We start from the raw sequence: 10,137 nt of genomic DNA, 5'->3' as shown, positions 1-10,137 counted from the left end.
ATCCACCCAACCCCCATCCACCATCCACCCATCAACCCATCCACCATCCACCCAACCCCCATCCACCATCCACCCATCAACCCATCCACCATCCATCCAACCCCCATCCACCATCCACCCAACAACCCATCCACCATCCACCTATCAACCCAATCATCTTCCACCCATCACCCATCCACAATCAACCCATCAACCCATCCACCATCCACCACCCAGCATCCATCCATCCATCAACCTATCCACCACCCAGCCTGAAACCCATCCACCATCCACCCATTAACCCATCCATCTTTCACCCATCATCCATCCACCCATCCACCATCCACCATCCACCCATCAACCCATCCACCATCCACCCAACCCCCATCCACCATCCACCCATCAACCCATCCACCATCCACCCAACCCCCATCCACCATCCACCCATCAACCCATCCACCATCCATCCAACCCCCATCCACCATCCACCCAACAACCCATCCACCATCCACCTATCAACCCAATCATCTTCCACCCATCACCCATCCACAATCAACCCATCAACCCATCCACCATCCACCACCCAGCATCCATCCATCCATCAACCTATCCACCACCCAGCCTGAAACCCATCCACCATCCACCCATTAACCCATCCATCTTTCACCCATCATCCATCCACCCATCCACCATCCACCATCCACCCATCAACCCATCCACCATCCACCCAACCCCCATCCACCATCCACCCATCAACCCATCCACCATCCACCCAACCCCCATCCACCATCCACCCATCAACCCATCCACCATCCATCCAACCCCCATCCACCATCCACCCAACAACCCATCCACCATCCACCTATCAACCCAATCATCTTCCACCCATCACCCATCCACAATCAACCCATCAACCACCCACCATCCACCCATCAACCCATCCACCATCCACCCATCCACCACCCAGCATCCATCCATCCATCCATCCATTCATTAACCTATCCACCACCCAGCCTGAAACCCATCCACCATCCACCCATTAACCCATCCATCTTTCACCCATCATCCATCCACCCATCCACCATCCAACCACCCACCCATCATTCATCCACCATCCACCATCCATCCATCAACCCATCCACCATCCACCCAACCCCCATCCACCATCCACCCAACAACCCATCCACCATCTACCCATCCAGCACCCACCATCCACCCATCAAGCTATCCATCTTTCAAACATCATCCACGCACCACCCACCATCCACCCACCACCCATCCCCATCCCGCGCGTCCGCGTGGGGATTCTCATAGACGCGCCTCAATGCCGCCGCCATCTTGGTGCGGTGTTCATCCCGATGGGTGGGGGGGTGTAGTGCACACATCGTTCTCTACGTCACATCTAAGGTGTGAGAGGTGATGGAAAACACCATGAAAACACGGGGAAACTGTGGGTAAAGAAGCATCCTTACAAGTAGAGTTTAACATAAATGATCATATTTGTGTGATTATTTACCGCGTTGTAAGCCGCACCGAGCTGCCACACCGTGCTAAGATGGCGGCGCCCCTGACGCAGCACGACAGGAGCTTTCAGCGGCGAATCAGGCTCCTCGCTTCTGATTGGTTGACCAGGTGTCGTGCTAAAAAAAGAAAAACATACCGGGGCGCATGCGCGGTGGGTCGATCCGACAGACAGGCACCGGTGCCCCCCCCCCCCGCCCCGCCTACCCGTGATGCACCGCGCTCTGCGACCTTGAGCCGCAGCTGGGTGGTGCTGATGCAGCTGGGTGGTGCTGATGCAGCGAGAGATGCTGTTGCCAGGGCGACGGCGTCACATCGTCTGTGACGCAGAAAAGAGTGGTTTTGATCATCTATCTATCCACCCATCCACCCATCTATCTATCCATCCATCCACCCATCCACCCATCTATCCATCCATCCACCCATCTATCTATCCATCCATCCACCCATCTATCTATCCATCCATCGACCCATCCACCCATCTATCCATCCATCCACCCATCTATCTATCCATCCATCCACCCATCTATCTATCCATCCATCGACCCATCCACCCATCTATCCATCCATCCACCCATCCACCCATCAATCCATCCATCCACCCATAGATCTATCCATCCATCCACCCATCCATCCATCCATCTATCTATCCATAAATAGAGAGAAATAAATTATATTATATCAAATTAAATTATATTATATTATATCATATTATATTATATTAAATTATATTATATTATATTATATTATATTATATTGTATTAAATTATATTATATTATATTAAATTATATGATATGATCGAACCAGCAACCTTTAGATCACTAGACCACCAGCTCTACCGCCTGAGCTACCATCCCCATATATAAATAATATAAATTATATTATATCATATTATATTATATTATATTAAATTATATTATGTTATTTTATATTATATTATATTATATAACATTATATTATATTAAATTATATTATATGAAATTATATTATATCATATTATATTGTATTATATTATATTATATTATATCATATTATATTATATTATATTATATTATATTATATTATATTAAATTATATTATATTAAATTATATTATATCATATTATATTATATTATATTATATTATATTATATTATATTATATTATATTATATCATATTATATTATATTATATTATATTATATTATATTATATTATATTAAATTATATTATATTAAATTATATTATATCATATTATATTATATTATATTATATTATATTATATTATATTAAATTATATTATATTAAATTATATTAATTTATATTATATCATATTATATTAAATTAAATTATATTATATCATATTATATTATATCATATTAAATCATATTATATCATATTATATTATATTATACTATATTACATTATATTATATGAAATTATATTATATTATATTATATTATATTATATTAAATTATATTATATTATATGAAATTATATTATATTAAATTATATTATATTATATTCTATTCTATTATATTGTATTAAATTACATTATATTATATCATATCATATTATATTAAATTATATTATATCATATTATATTATATTATATTATATTATATTATATTATATTACATCATATTATATTATATTATATTATATTAAATTATATTATATTAAATTATATTAATTTATATTATATCATATTATATTAAATTAAATTATATTATATCATATTATATTATATCATATTAAATCATAATATATCATATTATATTATATTATACTGTATTACATTATATTATATGAAATTATATTATATTATATTATATTATATTATATTATATTATATTATATTAAATTATATTATATTATATGAAATTATATTATATTAAATTATATTATATTATATTCTATTCTATTATATTGTATTATATTATATTATATTATATTATATTATATTATATCATATTATATTATATTATATTATATTAAATTATATTATATCATATTATATTATATTATATTATATTAAATTACATTATATTATATCATATCATATTATATTAAATTATATTATATCATATTATATTATATTATATTATATTATATTATATCATATGATATTAAATTATATTATATTATATTATATTATATCATATTATATCATATTATATTATATTATATTATATTATATTATATTACATTATATTAAATTATATTATATTATATTATATCATATTATATTATATTATATTACATTATATTAAATTATATTATATTATATTAAATTATATTATATTATATTATATTATATTATATTATATTATATTATATTATATTATATCATATTATATTAAATTAAATTATATTGTATCATATTATATTAAATTATGTTATATTATATAATATTATATCATATTATATTATATTAAATTCTATTATATTATATTAAATTAAATTAAATTATATTATATTATATATTATATTAAATTATATTATATTATATTAAATTATATTATGTTATACATATTATATTAAATTATATTATGTTATACATATTATATTATGTTATACATATTATATTAAATTTTATTATATTACATTATATTATATTAAATTATATTATTAACATTTACATTTACATTACATTACATTACATTACATTTAGCAGAGGCTTTTATCCAAAGCCACTTACAATTATTCAAACACCGACGGACGCAGCCATCAGGAGCAATTAGGGGTTAAGTGTCTTGCTCAAGGACACTACAGCATGCTAGCAGGAGGAGCCTGGGATCCAACCAGTAACCTTTAGATTACTAGACGATCAGCTCTACCTCCTGAGCCACCATCCATTTACAGACGCTTTTATCCAAAGCGACTTACAAGGGAGAATAACATTCAAGCTACATGCGACAGAGACATTAGTGTAACAGTAAATACCGCAAGGTAGTGCTAAGTAATTGTAAGTTAGGACAGGAGGTACTCACTGAAGAGCTGGGTCTTCAAGTGCTTCTTAAAGACAGAGAGGGAGGTCCCTGCTCTGGTCGTTTTTGGCAGCTCGTTCCACCAACGTGGAACTACAAATGAGAATAGCCTGGATTGCCGTGGCTGTACGGCCGGCAGAGCCAGGCGACGCTCTTTTGACGAGCGCAGCATCCGGGGGGTAACATGTGCTCTTACAAGAGCATTTAAGTAGGTGGGAGCGTTCCCAACAATCACTCTGTAGGCCAGCATCAGAGACTTGAACTTGATGGTAACCAGTGGAGCTCGATGAGCAGCGGAGTGACATGTGCCCTCTTTGGCTGGTTGAACACCAGTCGCGCCGCCGCATTCTGTATCATCTGTAGTGGCTTCACCGCACAGGCCTCAAGCCTGTTAAGAGGGCGTTGCAGTAGTCGAGACGGGACATCACCAAGGTTTGTAGCAGCAGTTGAGTGGCATATTAGCTCAGGTACGGCCTGACTTTTCGGATGTTGAGTAGTGCGAAGCGGCAGGACCGCGAGACGGCGGCAACATGGTCCGAGAATGTCAGTTGGTCATCAATAATGACACCAAGATTCCTTGCAGCCTTGGTAGGAACAAGAGATAAAGAGTCGATTTTAATATCAATGTTGTGATAAATACCTTGTTTGGCTGGGATGACCAGCAGTTCCGTTGTTGCCGGGTTTAGTTGAAGATGATAATCCTTCATCCACGTGGATATGTCAGCGAGACAATCCGAGATCCGCGTTGAGACAGTGGGGTCGTCAGGCAGGAAGGACAGATAGAGTTGAGTATCATCCGCATAGCAGTGATATGAAAAGCCATGTGAGCGGATGATCGGGCCCAGTGAGGTGGTGTATATGGCAAAGAGGAGGGGTCCTAGCACCGAGCCTTGGGGCCCCCCTGTGGTGAGGTTGTGAGGCACAGACAGCTGGCCTCGCCATGTCACACTGAACGAGCACCCAGTAAGGTAAGATTCCAACCAGGAAAGTGCACTGCCCGTTATGCCCACACTTGAGAGTATGGACAGGAGTATGCTGTGGTTGACAGCGTCAAAAGCGGCTGATAAGTCAAGCAGAATGAGGACCGAGGATTTGGCAGCAGCTCTAGCAGTTTTTAAGGTCTCTGTCACAGACAACAGGGCTGTTTCGGTGGAGTGACCACTTTTGAAGCCAGATTGAAGTGTATCAAGAAGGTTGTTTCTTGACAGGTTTTCTGTAACCTGTCTAGAGACTGCCCTCTCTATGGTTTTGGAAAGGAATGGGAGGAGAGAGACCGGCCGATAGTTTTCTACTTGAGTGGGATCGAGTGAAGGTTTTTTGAGCAGTGGTGCGACCCGAGCCGCTTTGAAAGCGGAAGGGAAAGTGCTGGAAGTTAGGGAAGAATTAATCACATGTGTGATTGCCGGGGTGATAGTCAGTGATATGGCTTGAAGGAGGTTAGATGGGATCAGATCTAGCGGACAGGTAGTAGGACGGCTACATGTTAGTAGTTTAGATACCTCACTTTCAGCGAGGGGGGTGAAACCAGGGAACGATGAGCCTAGGGCTGGAGAAGACAGGTTGTGAGTAAGTTGTTTAGTGAATTGGCTGCTGATGGCTGCCACTTTGTTTGTAAAAAAGGAGGCAAGGCAGTCGGCAGTGAGGTTAGTAGCTGGAGGAGGTGGTGGAGGGTAAAGCAGAGACTTGAAGGTGGAGAATAACTTACATGTGTCTGTGGCACCGTTGATCCTATCGTTGAAGAAGGCCTTCTTGGCAGCAGTGATGCTGGAGAAGGAGGAGGACAGCAGTGTCTGGTAGCTTGCAAGATCTTCAGTCGCTCCGGATTTGTGCCATTTCCTCTCGGCTGCTCTGAGGTCAGTGCGCGTTGTCCGGAGGGTGTCAGTCAGCCAAGGGTGCGACGGGGTTGATCGAGCAGGTCTGGTGGATTGTGGACACAGGCTCCAGACATGAGCTCAAGGTGGAGCAGAGACAATCAGTGGCATCATTTACCTGCAGAGAGGAGAAAGTGCCGTGGGGTGGAAGAGAAGAGGAGAGCACAGAGGAGAAGTGGGTGGGGGACAGGCTGCGGAGATTGCGGCGGATGGAGACCATGGGTGGGGAGGTGGGGGGTTGTTCTGGTAGCTGGACATTGAAGTGGATGAAGAAGTGGTCAGAGAGATGAAGAGTGACCCTTAGGTTGTCTGTGGTGCAGCTTTGAGCAAGAATGAGATCAAGCTCTTTGTCAGCCTTGTGAGTCGGTGGAGTCGGGACCTGTCTTAGGTCGAATGAGCGAACCAAAGACAGGAATTCAACCGAGCTCGCACCGTCCAAGTGGATGTTCATGTCTCCGAGAACGAGCGTGGGACACTCATGCTCAGGAATTGATGACAGCAGGGTGTCAAGCTCATGTAGGAAGTCACCTAGTTGTCCTGGTGGACGGTAGATGACGACCACATAGGCTTTCACCGGAGCAGTCACCAAGACGGCGTGATATTCAAAGGAGGCAAAGTTGTTTAAAGGCTGCAGTGGATTAAATTTCCATGTGTTGGAAATTAGCAGGCCAGTCCCACCACCACGGCCAGATGTTCTGGATGTGTGGAAGAATGAGTAGTTAGTGGAGAGTGCAGCCGGGGTTGCGCTATCTTCCGGTTTAATCCACGTCTCAGTGAGAGCAAGGAGCATAATATATTAAATTATATTATATTTTATTATATTATATTATATTATATTATATTACATTATATTATATTATATTAAAATATAATATATTATGTTATATTATACATATTATATTATATTATATTATATTATATTAAATTATATTATATTATATTAAAATATAATATATTATATTATATTATATTAAATTACATTATATTATATTATATTAGATAATATTATATTATATTTTATTATATTATATTATACATGTTATATTAAATTATATTATATTATATTATATTATACAAATTACATTAAATTATATTATATTGTATTATACATATTATATTATATTATATTATATTAAATTATATTATATTATATTATATTATATTATATTATATTACATTATATTATATTATACATATTATATTTAATTATATTATATTATATTATATTATACAAATGACATTAAATTATATAATATTACATTATATTATATTATACATATTATATTAAATGATATTAGATTATATTATATTATACATATATTATATTATATTATATTACATTATATAAAGTTGTATTAGATTATATTAAATTATATTATACATATTATATTAAATTATATTATATTATATTATACATATTACATTAAATTATATTATAGTATATTAAATTATATTATATTATATTATTTTATACATATTATATTAAATTATATTACATTATAGTATACTAAGTTATACTATATTATATTATATTAAAAAATATTACATTACATTCAATTATATTGTTTTGTATCAAATTGTATTACATAACATTAAATTATATTATAGTATATTAAATTATATTACATTACATTACTTTTTATTAAACTATGTTATACTATGATATAATATATTAGATGAAATTATATTACATTATATTATATTATATTTGACTGAGCTCCTGGATTTGAATGCTGCCTGTTTTTTGAATCGACTTAGTGAACTTTGACTTGTGACCTGGTGGTGGTTGGGTGGTGTTGATGGGTTCAAACCCGTTCAGAGCCGGTGAGGACAACACAGCAAGAATTAAAGGAGGCAGAAGCAATGCAATGTGTAAGCGTGTTATTACACGCTTACACATTGCATTGCTTCTGTTGTCTTGTTGGTCTAGTGTAGCTTTTTAATCATGTCATATACGTACAGCTCCTTGTATTAAAGACCTTTAAACTGTTGAAGGCTGAGCCCAGGTCAGGGATGTCAAACGGGAGAAATTGAGTTCTAAAGGAAAGCTTTGACACACAAGCAGTATCGATAATAGAAACAGAAACCAAAGCTTTTGACCTGAAATCTGATGCAAACTACACTACAACACCAAGTTGGAAGTTCCAATCTCCCACATGACTTGAATGCAGCATCGTGCGGTCTGTAGGGACTGCGCTGCCCCCTGCTGGCCACAACTGGTTGGTGCAAATAAAAGAAGAATCTTTACTGATCGATCACACACACACACACACACAAACACGTGCTTTGGATGCTGCTGGTGAAATGGTTTTCATTGCATTGAACCGTCCTGGCTTGTCCTTCCTCGGGCGCAGCCAGGAGCAGTGGGCAGCGTTCAACCACGACGCGCCCAGGACCTGGTTCCATACGTCCATCACTGACGGCGACGATGATGTGTGCATGTTTTGGGTGGGGGTCTAAACGACTACTGAACAACTACTGAACCACGCACAACCAACACCGCACAACAAGACGCCACAAAACAATTATTAGCTCTTCAATAACAGGCCCATCATTTGATAGGTCTACATACATACATGGCCAAATATTTATTCAAGGTCATAGATTCAATCAAGGTCATACATACCACAACATTAAACCAGTGACAGTGAAGTGAATAACATTGATCATCTGGTTCCAATGGCACCTGTCAAGGGGTGGGAAATATTATTATATATATACTGTTATACATTATAAATATATATATTGTTATATATTTTTATTATATATATAGTGTTATATATTACTATAATATATATAGTGTTATGATTACATACGTACTGTTATATATTATTTTATATATACTGTTATGTTATTATATAGTGTTATATATGATTACATACATAATGTTATATATTATATGTATACTGTTATATATTATAATTATATATACTGTTATACTGTATATTATTATTTATATATAGCGTTATATATATTATATATATACTGTTATATATTATTTTATTTATAGTGTTGTATATTATTATTATATATAGTATAATATATTATTATATATATCGTGTTATATATTATACATATATGAGGCAGCAGGTGAAGAGTCAGTTGTTGAAGTATAAAAATGGGCGTGGTCAGGGTCTGAGCCACTTAGACAAGGAGCACATTGTGATGCTGGACGACTGGGTCAGAGCATCTCCACAAGCACAGCTCTTGTGGCTGTTCCCGCTGTGCAGTGGTTACTAGCTACCAAAAGTGTCCAAGGAAGGACGAGCGCTGAACTGGTGACAGCGTCACGGGGCCCAAGGCTCATTGATGCACGTGGGGAGTGAAGTGTAGCCCGTCTGGTTCGATGCCACAGAAGAACTACTGCAGCACAAAGTGTTGAAACAGTGATGCCTCCACCTCAACTGTTTTGGGGACACGAGGGGGAGCTACACAGTATAAGTGTTATTAGTGGTGCTTTAATGTTGTGGCTGATCCGTGTACTTTCAAGGACAAACCTAAATTAAAATCCGATGAGTGTGATTAACATACACCTGGTCAGTGCTTAGTGGGAGCATCATTTGTTGGCGCCTGGATTACACTTCTCCAGAGGAGCACGTTTTCTGCAGATGCAGCCACATTGGGGCCCCGTTGTCCACCCCCTTCCTCAAAGATTATTTACATGAAATAAGGCGCAGCATCAAGCGTAAAAAATTAACCGGACATTAATTAAACACTGAATCAGAAGCGTCGTGGTATCGTACAGAGTACTGCAGTAAATCCATGCTGAGGAGAGTATTGACGAGAAAAATTCTGTAA

The sequence above is a fragment of the Zeus faber genome (assembly GCF_960531495.2).
Source record: "Zeus faber genome assembly, chromosome: 1".
NCBI classification, from domain to species: Eukaryota; Metazoa; Chordata; class Actinopteri; order Zeiformes; family Zeidae; genus Zeus; species Zeus faber.
Note: the sequence above shows the minus strand (reverse complement) of the source record.